The following is a 14,812-nucleotide window of genomic DNA, read 5'->3' on the forward strand; positions in this document are numbered from 1 at the left end:
TTTGTGAAATGTTGTTTCAGGTCATCCACCATTCTTTTGTAAGGCATTAATTTCTCATCCTTTGTTTGGTAATCATCAGTTGCTTGATGAATTACAAGTTGAGAGTCCCCAAAAACATGAAGTTCCTAGATCTTCCACTGAACTGTAATCCATAATCCAGTTGTTAATGCCTCATATTCTGCTATATTATTAGTGGAGGGAAAGGATAATCGATATGATTTTGGTATAGAATCCCCTTGAGGAGTTATGAAGAGGATGCCAGCTCCTGCCCCATGCTGTGTGTATGAGCCGTCAAAGTATAGTTGCCATGGCTTTGCATGTGACACTGTTAAAATGGATTCAACTGGAAATTCTGAAATTAGAGGAACATCATCTATCATGGGGGCATCTGCTAACTGATCTATGATGGCTTGTCCTTTTATTTTTTTTCTGTCCACATACTCGATGTCGAATTCACTCAGAATCATTACCCATTTGGCTAGTCGCCCAGTAAGCGTTGCTGTATTGAGAAGGTATTTCAATGGATCAATCCTTGCAACCAACTTAGTCTTATGAGTCAGCATGTAATGTCATAATTTCTATGAAGCAAAGACCATGGTGAGACATGCACGCTCAATTGGTGTGTAGTTTATCTCATATCCCACCAATGTGCGACTGATATAATATACTGCCTTTTCTTTTCCCTCAGCAACTTGTTGTGCTAAGAGTGCCCCTAGTGCTATTGAAGTAGCTGATTTGTATAGTAATAAAGGCTGATCTGGAACTGGTGGCATCAAAACTGGCAGATTCAAAAGATAATCTTTGAGTATCTGGAAAGCCTGTTGATAGTTATCATCCCATTTGAATTTGATGTTTTTATGTAGCAAGTGCTGAAAGGGATTACATTTATCTGCAAGTTGTGCTATGAATCTTCGTATGGATTGAAGTCTCCCTTGCAAAGATCAAAGCTGACTGATGTTTCGTGGTGGTTGCATCTCTAGGATGGCCTTGACTTTTGCTGGATCGGCTTCAATTCCTCTTTTTGATACAATGAATACCAGGAGCTTCCCGGAGGTTACTCCAAAGACACATTTCTTGGGGTTTAATCTTACTTTATATTTTTCCAACCAATCAAAGATGACTAAAAGTATGTCCAAATGTGTATTTCTGTCTATTGATTTGCCCAAGAGGTCATCAACATAATCTTCCATAGTAACATGCATGAGATCATGAAAAATAGTAGTCATGGCTCTTTGATATGGAGCACCTGTATTTTTTAGCCCAAAGGGCATGACATTCTAGCAAAAGGTTCCCCAAGGACAAGTAAATGTCATTTTGTGCTGATCCTCGGATGCAATTTTTATTTGATTGTAACTAGAGAATCCATCCATCAAAGATAACATCGCATGACCTGCTGTGAGATCAATGATCAAGTCAATATTTGGTAATGGAAAATCATCCTTAGGACAAGCTTTGTTGATGTCTCTGAAATCTGTACATATTCTGATGCTATGATCTGGTTTACTGACAGGCACTAAGTTGGAGATCCATTTAGGATAATCAATTGGGTGTATGAATCCGACATCCAATAATTTCTCAAGTTCTGCTTTGACTAGTAATGCCACTTGTGGATGCATCTTTCTTAATTTTTGTTTCACTGGTTTTGCTCCCAGTTTAATTGTCCAATGATGCATTACCAAATCTGGATCCAATCCAAGCATGTCAGCATATGACCATGCAAAGTTGATTTGTCATTTTGTGAAGAAACTTATGAATTTTGACCTTTCTGACTCTGTCAAAGATTGAGCCAGCAATATGTTGTGTGGAACTTCTTCTGTACCAATGTTTGTTTTGATAGTCTCTTCTACCAACATGGATGACTTTTCCTCATATGATGTTGGGAGAATGTCAAGCCTTCCATCTTTGGGTGCCTCAAAGAGGTTTTCACCCTCAGATACGTCCTTTCTTTTTACTTTTTTGGGGTCAGACAACGCCACAGTGTGGTTTTCACCATAAGACCCTTGGTTTGTTTTTATTTTTATATTTTTGCGACTGGAAGGTCCGACACCCTCACCAAAATATGCCACGTTGTCGAGTTCTATAGTGTATCCCACTTTATGATCCCCAGGGGGAATATCCTCTCGTATGCCATCATAGTTAATAAGCACTTCATCATTTTGGAATGTGTCAAACTATGCAGGGCCTTCATGGTCCCAATCAATAAGTTGGTGGTGAACAAGGGGAAGGCCTTCGATGTCTTCAAAGTTAGCGGGGTTAAGAGTGAAGATGCAGTTATATTCAGGTATGTCGAGGTAGTTATCGAGGTCATCGTTGGCACTCTCCTCATCAGTCTTGATCATGAACGAATCCAAATTATCATCACTAGTAGCGCATTTTGGGACAGGTGTTCTCATTCTATGTGATTTCAACCTAGGACCTAGAGGCAAAGACTATATGGGATCCTCTGGGGTTGTTTCTTGACCAACTTTGAATTTCCTATTAAATTCCTCTTCTTCTATTGGTTCACTTGGTTCTCTGAATATCTTGGTGAGTTCATAGTCACTGGAGGATTTGTCTGAACCCCATTCCCATTCATTGGAGTCTATGGAATAGCGATTCTCTTATTGAATTTTGGTAGCTTTGATTTGTAATGTTTCTTCTGTCCTTTGAGTGTGGACCTTAGAAGTCATGAAACCAAGTCCCTTCGAGCATTCCTTTTTGAATGTCAATTCAGGTTGTAAAGGTTCAATGATGCCTTCCTTTCTTAACCCAAGAGGGCTTTTGCCATCATACCCAAATTTTTGTAGAATCTTGAACCCTTTGCCATACTTCTCACATGGTATACTGATGTGATCTTGTGTATCATTTTCAAGGTCTTTGTAAAACATTTTGTATAAGTCTTCCTCTTCCAGTTCACCCCATCTTTGAAAGATAGTAGGGTCCCATTTGAGTATAATGATAGATACCTGCTTATTAGGATGTGGTCTTCCATATTCTTTTGGTGAATTCATGACTTGTTGTAAGTACATGGTCTGATTCAAAGTGTATTCACCCATGCCCTTGTCCTGGAATTTGCCTTTAAGTTCACCTTGTTTTGATGTTGAAGGTTTTAATGACTCAGGATCAATGTATGCAAAAGAAGGAACAGCTTCACGATTACTGGTAATGATGGTCTCAATTTTTGGTCTCAAGTTATTGCAATATATGAATGGATTAGGATCTCCATTAACTGTTATTTCAACTCCATTGTGAGGAAACTTAATGCATTGGTGATATGTAGATGGGACCGCCCTCATTTCATGAATCCAAGGACATCCTAGCAATATGTTGTATGTGAGATCAAGATCTAGTACTTGAAAAACCACATCCTTTGTAACTGGCCCAACTCTAAGGGGTAAGGTGACTGTGCCCTTGGATGAACGCTCTTCATCATCATATGCTTTGATGGTAATTTTGTTTGTAGAATTCACAACTTTATCAGAATATCCCAATTGTTTGATAGTGCTCAATGTACAATTGTTCAGACCTGCTCCTCCATCTATCAGGACTCGTTTTATTCGATGTTTGTGTATGAATTCTTCAATGTGTAAAGGTGCATTATGTGGCTGACTTACGGAGGCATCATCGACTTCTGTGAATGTAAGGGAGTGTGGAAGGGAAAGGTATCCCACCATGGCTTGAAATTGGTCCACGTTTAGATCAGTAGGAACAGAAGTGTCTCTCAAAATTTTGTCAAGAATAGCTTTATGTATAGGGGATATGCGTAAGAGCTCAAGGATGGATATAAGCGTAGGTGTCTTCCCTAACTATTCTACAAGGTCGTATTAAGGCTTGGTTGATGAGGAAGCGGTGTTTTTAGTTGGAGAACCTTGCAAAGTAAATTTACCTCGATGAGTTGTAACATTACATTCAGAGGTAGGTTCGAAAGAAGATCCAACTCCTTTTAGGACAATCTTGGGTCTCTGGGTAGAATTCTTAGGGATTTTGTCCTTGATGATAATGGTAGAGACATAATTGTCCACCGAGATGTGATTGATAGTTGAATCATAGTTGTAGGATGCTTTGGTATAGTTGGTTTGATCATCTGTGGCTGCAGCTTTTCCCTTGTCATGTTTTGGGAATGGTTCCTTAAACATTTCATGTTCTTGATTGGATGAGTGTCCTTCAGTCTCAATGTCACCTCTATCAATGAGATCTTGTATGATGTTCTTCAGTCGATGACAATTTACTATTTTATGACCCTTGCTCTTATGGAATTCACAATATTCATCATAGGTCCACCAATTTGGTTTAACCTTTGGTTCATATGGAGGAAAATCTGGAATTGTGATTACTTTGTTTGCCACTAGCTTCTTGAAAACTGACTCAAGTGGTTCTCCCAATGGGGTGTACTTCCTTCGTGATCTAGAATTTGTTTGAATATTCACTTGACTATTTGTAGAGCTTGATCCAAAAAAAATGATTTTGGGTCGCCCTGTATTGGCATCAACAACACCATCATTGACTGTGTTCTTGTTTTTATTCCAAAATCTTGGCTTGTCTTTTCCTTTAAAGTCATCTTTGTTTTCCTTGAATATCTTAGTGATTCCTTGTTCAATTAGGACCTTCTCTGTCACTAAGCCTTTTTCAATGACGTCCTTGAAGGTGGACAAACAATCTTTTCTTAAGTCGTAACTAATGTCTTTGTTAACATTTTGGGTGAACATCTCCACCATTTGTTTTTGTGGAATTTCATAGGAGCATCTGCTGGCTAGATTCCTCCATCTTTGTAAAAATGATGAAAAAGACTCTCCATCCTTTTGCTTGGTGTTGCACAAAGTAGTGACTGATATGTCTGTCTCTATGTTGTATGAGAAATGTTAGATAAATGCCTCTGCTAAGTCACCCCATGACTTAATACCAGGTGGAAGTTGGGAGAACCATTCCATGGCTTGATCTCCTAAACTTTGTGGGAATAATCTCATCAAATATGTCTCTTCTGAAGCTACCTCAATGCAAGCTATGAAAAACTATCTTATGTGTGCCTTAGGATCCCCTTTTCCTCTATACTTATCAAACTTAGGTGTCACAAAGTGTGTAGGAAATGGAGGCATTGGAATGCTCTTGTCAAATGGATAAGGACATATGTCTCTCATTGTGTAGGTTGGCTTCGGTGTATTTATGTCCTCCATTTTCTTTTTTAAGTCTCTAATTTGTTGCTCCAAATTGTTCTTAGGTGGATATCGACTTCTTGGACCATACCCCATGCTTAAGGCACCAATTGGAGGAGGAGCATGTTGCATATATGGATGATATTGATCATACACATGTTCATATGGAGGAGGTCTATAATGATGCTACGTATATGGACCACTTGGTATAGAGTCATGTTGAGGAACAAAATATCTACTTTGTCCATGTATACCATACTCTACAGGCATGTCATGAGTTTGTTCTAGTGTGTTGCCCCCAAATTTGACGTGGGGTTTCCTTGTGTCCAAATTTGGAGCATGCCTTTGAATATCCAATTGCTTTGGTGGTTGATCCTTAGCATTGATATGTGATTGAGCATATTTTTCTGCATAAGATTTCCATAATGGTCAGCGAAGATGAGTATCATATGCTTGACCATGTGTGTATGGGACCTCTGGTTTTTGAAACAACGATGATGGTGATTCAGGTACAAGATGTGGTCCTCTATTGCCTCCACTATTAGGCCTCCTTTGATCCATGTTGAGGTGAGTTTGTTGCAAAGGTCGATTTTCCATTATTTGAGACATGTCAAAATCATGAGGTATCTTGGCTCCACTTTGTGCCATCACTTGTAGAAAGTATTGTCTATCTCTCCTCATTATTTCCTCAACCAATCTATTGAAATGGGGATTCATAATGGTGTCTTCCACTTCTGCTGAATGTACGAAGAAGTTGTCCATATTATCATTGTGTGTATCATTGTTGTTTGTAGTGTCCATGTTCTCAACATTTGGAATGTTTCTATAGGCATCCATGTCAGGTAATGTAGTATGATCAGAATTGAAAAAGATATCATTGTCATACTCATAGGAACTCATGTTTGCGGACTCTTGAGCCTCTTTAGCTTCTCTCCTAGATTTTTGGGAACGAGTTTCAACCATGAACTAGGTATTGATCAAGATGTGTGAGACTAGATGAAAATGGAAAGAGTATGGAAGACCAAGAGTTGGATGGAATGTAAATGAATCTGAGGTGTACTTGCAATGTCCAAAGTGTAAGACCAAGTATGTATGTAGTAGAGTAGGTGTGACTTCCAAAGAGAGGATAGTTTCTCTTGATGAGGTAAGTTGACCTTGACTCTAAGTAAGACCAAATGAGGCCCAAAGGTGATAGACCTTGATGAGGGACCACTTAGCAAAATGTTGTTGTATGTAGTGTGTTGACAAAGTATGATGAGGACAAGCAAGTGACCTTTGACTCAAGTTTAGACAAATGTGAATGTAATGTAAGGTGTAAACCAATGATGGACTTTGTGAGACCCAAAGATAGGTTGAATGCTTGATGAAACCCTGGAGAAATAACCTAGGAAGCTCAAGAATTCCGAAACTGACTGTGTTTGTTTGCTGGATTGTAAAAGTTTTTTTAATTCTAAACACAGACGTGCCTATATACTGCACAGATGCGATTTCCTGACACAGATGTGGTTCTGTTAAACACAGACGTGAGTCTGAGATTTTTTAAATGCAATGTTGATTCTGAGAACACAAACGCATTTTTTCCCTTCACAAACGCGATTATATGACACAAACGCTATTCTGTCAGACACAAACGCGTTTCTGCAAAATTTGTGCAATTTTTTTCCAATCTGTGAAGTTGCTTTGTTGTGACCAAATCTAAATGTTTGACTATTTTTGGTGACAAGAGGACACAATGTTGATAAAAACTCAATGTTTGCAAGTGTATAGACTCAAAATGACTCAAAGAAAGTATGATGTTTGATGTAAAATTGTTTTGCATACACTTGAAGACACAAAAAACACAATGTTTTGATGTTTGGTCTTGAATGTTTGATTGTTCAAAATAAGTCAAGGACAATTCTTATGGCTGGCCAAGACAATAGTTGTTGATCCCACATTGAGTTTCCCCCGAGGCTACGCTATTGAGAGCGGATACTTAGATGCTTGACCCCACCAGCTCCACCCTCGGCACTCACTTCTCAGGGCAGCCAAGCATCAGTCCCCACAAAAACTCCTTGTGGCGAACTTTGTATCTCTACTAAGAACCGTATGTGTGTGGGCCACTACCAAAGGTCCGACCTCCAACCCCAACAACTAGAAGGATTTTGGCTTCTAAAACAAAAAGGTACTAGTAAGGGCATCTGCTCGTGTGGCCATACATGCGACACTTTCAGCTCTGTAAATACAGAAGGCTCCCAGCCGGTAGGGGTTACGCCCTACAAATGATCAAATAAATTTGATCAAACAGGTTTATGGGGAGACATAGTGTTGGTATGAACTAATCAACACACATTATCCATAGTTTTCACCATGGATATAGTTATTTATAGTGGTTTGGAAGAAGATGGCTTTTATTTTGCTACCACTTGGGTTTTTTTCTCCTCACTAGTAGTCCTAATGACCACACAGGGAGACAGGCCCTCTACAGATTAAACAAAAAGAGCCTATTGCTCAAGACACAAAAAATAATGGTTCAATTTTAGTGCACCAATTGAAGTGTTTGCTAGTCTATGAAAACAAGGCACATAATAAAGATCCGAAAACCCTTGCGAAGGACCTACAACAAAGATTTATTAGTAGTTTGGATTGTTTGAAATAATCACCCCTTCCTGTAAGCACACAAGTTAGGTAAATTTTAGATCCAAAAGACTTTGTGAAATGGGGGCCTTCGACAAAATGATTTTGCTTTCAAGACAAGCTACACCAATTTCGTTAGCTAGATCTGAAAATGTTAGCTCAAAATAAACCAGATCTAAAAAAAAACCGAATGACTAAAAACTGAATCAATGAAAACCCCAGAAACGAAATCAGTGCACACAGACGTGGTTACCATAAACACAAACATGGCTTCTAGATGCAGACGCACTTTTGTGAAACACAGATGTGGCTCCGGAACTCAGATGCAACTTTTGGACGTAGATGCACCTGAAAACCCCATAGACGCGACTAGGGAACACAGACGCGATTTCCGAAATCTGCAAAAAAAAAAAAAATACTATCGAGGGTGTGGACGCGATCCTAGATGTCACAAACATGGCAGAAAACCAAAAACGCGATCCGAAAGTACACAGACGCGAAAATACCAAAATACTATCGAAAAATGTCAGATCTGCAACTTCAAAACACAAAATCTGCAACAAGGATGTTAAATGCAAAAGGGACAAGAGTCCCACTGGGCATGCCAAAATGTATATGGTGAAAATGGATAACAATAATGACAATGTTGGAAGACTAAATGAATTCAACCACAAAACCCTAGCCTAACAACAACAAAGATCCACCATAACATATGAAGATTACTTAAGACAATGCAAATCAAATGAAATCACAAAGATTATACCATCACATGTCCAATAGGGTTTGGTTCTCCATTCTTCCTATCTCCATTGATCTTGCTTGAAATATTTGCTCTCAGATTTTATGTGCACAAGAGCTCAACAAAGAATGGAAATGTGGTTGCAAGTAGGATCTCATATGAAAAGTGTAGTGTAGTCAAGTGCATAAATTGATTAGCCAGGGTTTGATAATGAAGGAAGAATCTCCTTATATAGAAGACACTATATGAAATGGAGGGATAAGATTGAGAGGTGTAAGAAGAGGTCGGCTATGATTAGAGGGTAGGTAAAGGAAATAAGAAAATAATAAGAGGGTAGGTAGTGTAAGAATTAAGAGATGAATGACATGTGTCATGGGTAGAAAAGGTTAATGAATTAATTAAATAAATGAAGATTTATTTAATTAATAGAAGAAGTGGCATCAATTAAATAAATAAGATATTTATTTAATTTAAGAAAAGGATAATTTAAATAAATAAATGAATTTATTTAAATGAGAAATAAGGCTAGAAGAGGATAAATGAATTAATTAAATAAATAAAGATTCATTTAATTAATAGAAGAATTAAGCTTAGATAATTAAATAAATAAAAATATTTATTTAATTAGTCATGACAATTTTAGGTGTCTACAGTTTGTATATGCATTTCCTCCATCACTTCAAGTTGTTTTGTAGTGAAACTCTTGCTTCATGGTCCAAACTGTTCTCTTTGAGGACCCTCCCACCATGACTGCACCAAGTGGTATTAGAACGAGTTTTTGTTCCGAAGATTGCAAAATATTGTTTGATTTTATTGTAGGGTGGTAGATTGCAGATCTGGCCTGCAGGTGCTCTAAATGCCAGAAGAAATGCTATAAATGGTGGAGCACATGGAAATGCAAACCCTGCTGTTATGGAAATATTGAGAAGAATTGCAGCACAATTGGAAGTTGTTGAAATGACCTAGAGAAGAGGTCACCATGTTGAAGATCTGAGCAAAGATAAAAAAGAAGAAGTGGAAGTTAGAGAACAAGGATAAAATCCACCGACGAATGAGCCAGATGAAGAAAGGTTTATAAGAGCATTGTCTAGAGTGAATACCAGACCACATTTTACCCCACCAGATTATAATGGAAAGTTGGATTTAGTTGAATTGCTAGATTGGATCATGAAGATGGAAAATTATTTTGATTTTGAATGCACTGCAAAATATAGGAAGGTGAGATACGCTTGCACTAAGTTGAAAGGACATGCATCTCTTTTGTGGGAAAATTTATAGGTTGATAGACAAAGAAGAGGTAAAGAGAAGATCAAATCTTGTGCACGGATAGTCAATAAGTTAAAATAAAAGTTTGTGCATGTCGATTATCAAGTGAATCTATTCTGAAAGTTGCAAAACTTGAAGTAGAAGGAATATAGTGTGAAGGAGTATACTGAAGCATTTTACAAGTTGAATATCAGATCTGGACATGTTGATGATAACATTGAATAAGTTGCTAGGTACTTGCTTGGGTTGTGGGTCATGTCTATACAAGATGAACTCAATTTAATCTAATTACAGAGTATTGAGGAAGCTTATCAATATGCCTTGAAGGCCGAAGAAAAGTTGAACAAAAGACATGAACATAAGAAAAGAGGTAGAGGTGGAAGGTTTTTTGACGGAAGATTTAAAGGAGGAAGAAGCTATTCCAAATTAATAGGACCCTATATAGATCATAACAAAGACAAGGAAGTTGGCAAAGATGGTAATTCATACCGAAAGGATGACAAAAAAAATTTACTAGAGAAGGGAACTTGATGGATACTGGAATGAGGGTTATGGAAAAGATGACAAAAGACAAGATAAAAGAGTGTTTAGAGGAACCTTATTTAAGTGAAAAGGAGAAGGGAATCGATCTTTTGAATGTAAAAAGACCGAGAACACTGGAAGGACAACATTGGCGGAAGAAGACCATACTGGATTGGCTAACAAACTAGAAGATGGAGAATTGTTGGTGATGAGAAGAGCTTTGTGTCATACCAGAGATGATGAGAATCCCTTGTAGAGGAGTTTGTTCAAGACCAGATGGAAGGTATCTGGTAAGTGTTGTAAAGTTATAATTGATAATGGTAGTTCAAATAATCTTGTTTCGAAGGAGATGGTGAATAAGTTTAATTTAGAAAGGTAGAGGCACCATAAGCCTTATTAGATATCATGGATTCAAGATGATCATAAGATACTAGTGAGTGAACAATGTCTGGTGAAATTGAGGATTGGATCTTATTGTGATGAAGTTTTGTGTGATATCATGCCTATGGATATTTGTCATATCTTGTTGGGTAGATCTTGGGAGTATGATAGACAAGCGATACATGATGGCAGGAAGAACATATACACTATTGTTGCAAATGGGATAAATAAGACCTTGTTACCCTTGGAGGAGCATCTGAAAACTAAAGTTTGTACCAGTGCTAGAATCTATTTGGTGGATGGAAGAAAATTTCTAGATGGGATGAGACATGAGAATGTATGTTTTTCTATAGTTCCTAAAAAGACTGAAAATCCAGAGGAGATAAAGGAGTTACTGGCAGAGTATGCAAACATAATTTTAGATAATGTAACCGATGGATTACCCCTTGTAAGAAGTATAATTCATTGCATGGACCTGATTCCGAAGACCAGTCTACCTAATAAAGAAGCACACTGAATGACACTGACAAAGAATGAGGAGCTGAAAAGACAAGGGTAGGAGTTGTTGAAGAAGGTTTGATCAGAGAGAGTTTGAGTCCTTGTGCAATTCTAGTAGTATTAACATCTAAGAAGAATGGAGAATGGAGTATGTGTACTAACTCTAGAGCAATAAACAAGATCACAATAAAGTACAATTTTCCCTTACCTAGGATGGATGACATAATGGATTGTTTGAGTGGAGAAAAATACCACACAAAGACATACTTGAAGAGTGGATACCATCAAATAAGAATCAAAGAAGGAGATGAGTGGATGACAACATGTTCCACTGGGCTTTTCTCTCTTTTCCTACTTTGTGAGAGATCACATTGGTTTGCATTTGCTTTTGTACATGGGTAACTAACATGGCCTCATAGCCAGGACCCATCTTGCATTGCTTAGTTTCATTGTAGACTTAAGTGCATTCCCCTAAGTTGCACTTAAGGGGGGGTATTGGTGTAATTATCTATTCATGTTGGATATTATTACACCTTACTTAAGTTTACTTAGGTACATGCATATCATAGTAGTTTTCATATGAGACACTTGGGGAGATGTGTATACATTGGGAGTGTGTATGTAGGAGAATTTCCACCTTTTATGGTGTGATCTTGTTGTTACTCTATCATATTCACTTATTGTGGAGTGATAATTCCACCTTCGGTGGGTGATCCACCTCATGTGGAATATTTTACTATTTCTCCTACCTACCCCTACCTACCCTTGCATCTCATTGAGCCACATGTCATCATTGTGTGCTCTCTTGTCTCTTAGCCTTGTCTTTATAAGAATGCTCATTCTACATTGTATGTAATGATATTGATGATCCAATTATTCATGTTTTGATTCATTGATAGGAATACAATTTATTCTTGTCACATTTTGTTCTCTCTTATTTGTACTTTCCATTACCTCTAGATATTGGCAAATTCTCATACACCATTCAAGGAAAATGAAGGACTGTATGAATGGCTGGTGATGCCTTTTGGATTGACTAATGCACCAAGCACTTTCATGAGGTTGATGAATGAGGTATTGAAGAAATTCCTCGGTAATTTTTTTATTGTGTATTTTGATGGCATTTTGATATTCAGTAAGAGCAAAGAAGAACATATGTTGCATTTGAGACAAGTTTTATGGAGATTGAGAGAAGAGAAGTTGTTGATAAATATTAAGAAGTGTAGTTTCATAATAGAAGTGTTATTCGATTTGGGATTTGTGATATCCGTAGATGGATTGAAAATGGATCCTGAGAAGGTAAGAGAAATTATTGAATAACCTACACCGAAAAACATTGGAGAGGTAAGATCATTTCATGGATCTGGCTAGTTTCTACCGAAAGTTTATTAAAAATTTCAATTCAATTTGTAACCTAGTGATATAAGAAATGAGAGGAGATAGAAAGGATTTCAAGTGGACAACCAGAGCAAATAGGAGCTTTGAATTGTTGAAACGGAAGGTGACAGAGCAGCCTGTGTTAGCTTTACTAGATTTTAGCAAAGTATTTCAAGTGGATTGTGATGCGAGTGGGAATGCAATTGGGGATGTGTTGAGTCAAGAAGGAAGACTGGTAGCTTATTTCAGTGAGAGGTTGAATGATGCAAGGAAGAGATATTTTGTGTATGATCAAGAGTTTTATGCCATAATTCAAGCATTGAAGAAGTGGAGGCATTACTTGTTCCTTAAGGAATTTGTGTTGTATATACCGATCATCAAACTTTACAGTATAGTCAAAGTAAGTTGAATCAGAGACATATGAGATGGGTAGAGTTCTTGTAGAGTTAAACCTTTGTGTTGAAGCATAGAAGTAGAAAGTCAAATAAATTTTCTCATACATTGAACAAAAGGAGGAACTTGTTGATAAAGATGAGAGTGGAGGTATTAGGTTTTGATGAATTGAAGACCTTGTATAAGGATTACCCAGATTTTGCAGAAATTTGGAAAGCTTGTAAGGAACTAGTTATGGGAGATAGAAGTAAGTTGTTGGACTATTTCATTCAAGATGAGATGTTGTTTAGAGGAGTTCAATTGTGTATATCTAGAAGTTCTATGAGAGAAAGTCTAATAAACAAGAAGCATAGTGGAGGATTAGATGGACACTTTGGAGCTGATAAGATAGTGGCATTAATTAGTGAGAATTACTTTGGGCTTTAATAACGATGTCAGGAAATTCATGCAGACCTGTAAAATTTGTCAACTTGCAAAAGCAAGTGGTCAAAATGTTGGATTATATAAGCCTTTGATAGTTCCAGAGAGACCTTGGGAGGATATAAGCATGAATTTTTTAGTTGGCTTGCCTAGGACACAAAGAGGAAATGCTTATATATTTGTGGTGGTGGATAGATTCTCAAAGATGACACATTTCATACCTTGTAAGAAGACAAAAAATGTAGTACATGTTGCTGACCTATATTTCAAAGAAGTGGTGAGATTGCATCGAATACCTAAAAGCTTAGTTTCTGACAGAGATACTAAGTTTGTTGGATAGTTTTGGAGAACACTTTGGAAGATGATTAGGACAGATTTGAAATTCAATTCTACTTTTCACCCATAGACTGATAGGTAGACAGAGGTAGTGAATAGGAGTTTGGGAAATTCGCTAAGATTCTTAGTGAGAAAGAAAACTGGAAATTTGGATTTGATTCTTGTGCAAGAAGAATTTGCCTACAATAATTTAGTGAACAGGAGTACTAGAAGAACACCTTTTGAGATTGTTACCAAAGCACACCCTAGAGGCATATCAGAATATAGGGACATCATTACTGAAGATAAAAGGAGTGCAGAAGAAGAAGAATTTGTAGAGCATATGAAGGTAGTGCATAATCAAGTTAAACAACATTTGGAAGACATGAACAATAAGCATAAGGAGAAAGTAGATGAAAAGAGGAGACACAAGGAATTTGAAGTTGGCAATGAAGTAATGGTGTATCTAAGAAAAGAGAGATTTCCAGTTGGAACCTATAATAAGTTGCAGATGAGGAAGTTTGGACCCTGTAAGATCTTGAGGATATTTAGTTTTGGAAATGCATATGAAGTGGAGTTATCAGATAGCTTAGGTATTTCACCTATATTCAACATTGTAGATCTACATTAGTATCATGAGACATAAGTTAGTGAGGATAGCATAGAAGACTTTCAGAAGAAGATACCTCAATGGATACCAAACTAGATTGAAGAGATTTTGGATAGCAAAATTGGGCATAGCACCCAGAGCAACTAGTATAAAGAGTATCTTATGAAGTGGAAAGACAGACCAATTCAAGATTCATCATGGATTTCTCAGAAAGAGGTAGACCGTCTTGGTTTTTATTTTACCCTAGCCAAGTGAGGGACTCACTTTTTCAACAACCCCAGGTGTCTAATGTAGGAGAATCCCTAATTCTTGGCTATCTTGCATCAACCAAAAATATTTTCTTTCAGTTTGTTCCTATTTTGCAGTTTCAACATTTCATTAGATGTGTTTCTTTTCATTTTCTCACTAGATCTTGCGGAGTTGGAATTTGATGGTGAACATGTTCATTTTCCTTAGCCTAAGTCTATGGGATGTTTGGATCTTTTCTCGACAAGTTATCCTTTTTGGAATTCGAGACAGTTTTCTGGCTTACAACATTTGAACGAC

The sequence above is a fragment of the Cryptomeria japonica genome, chromosome 1, assembly GCF_030272615.1.
Source record: "Cryptomeria japonica chromosome 1, Sugi_1.0, whole genome shotgun sequence".
Lineage (NCBI taxonomy): Eukaryota > Viridiplantae > Streptophyta > Pinopsida > Cupressales > Cupressaceae > Cryptomeria > Cryptomeria japonica.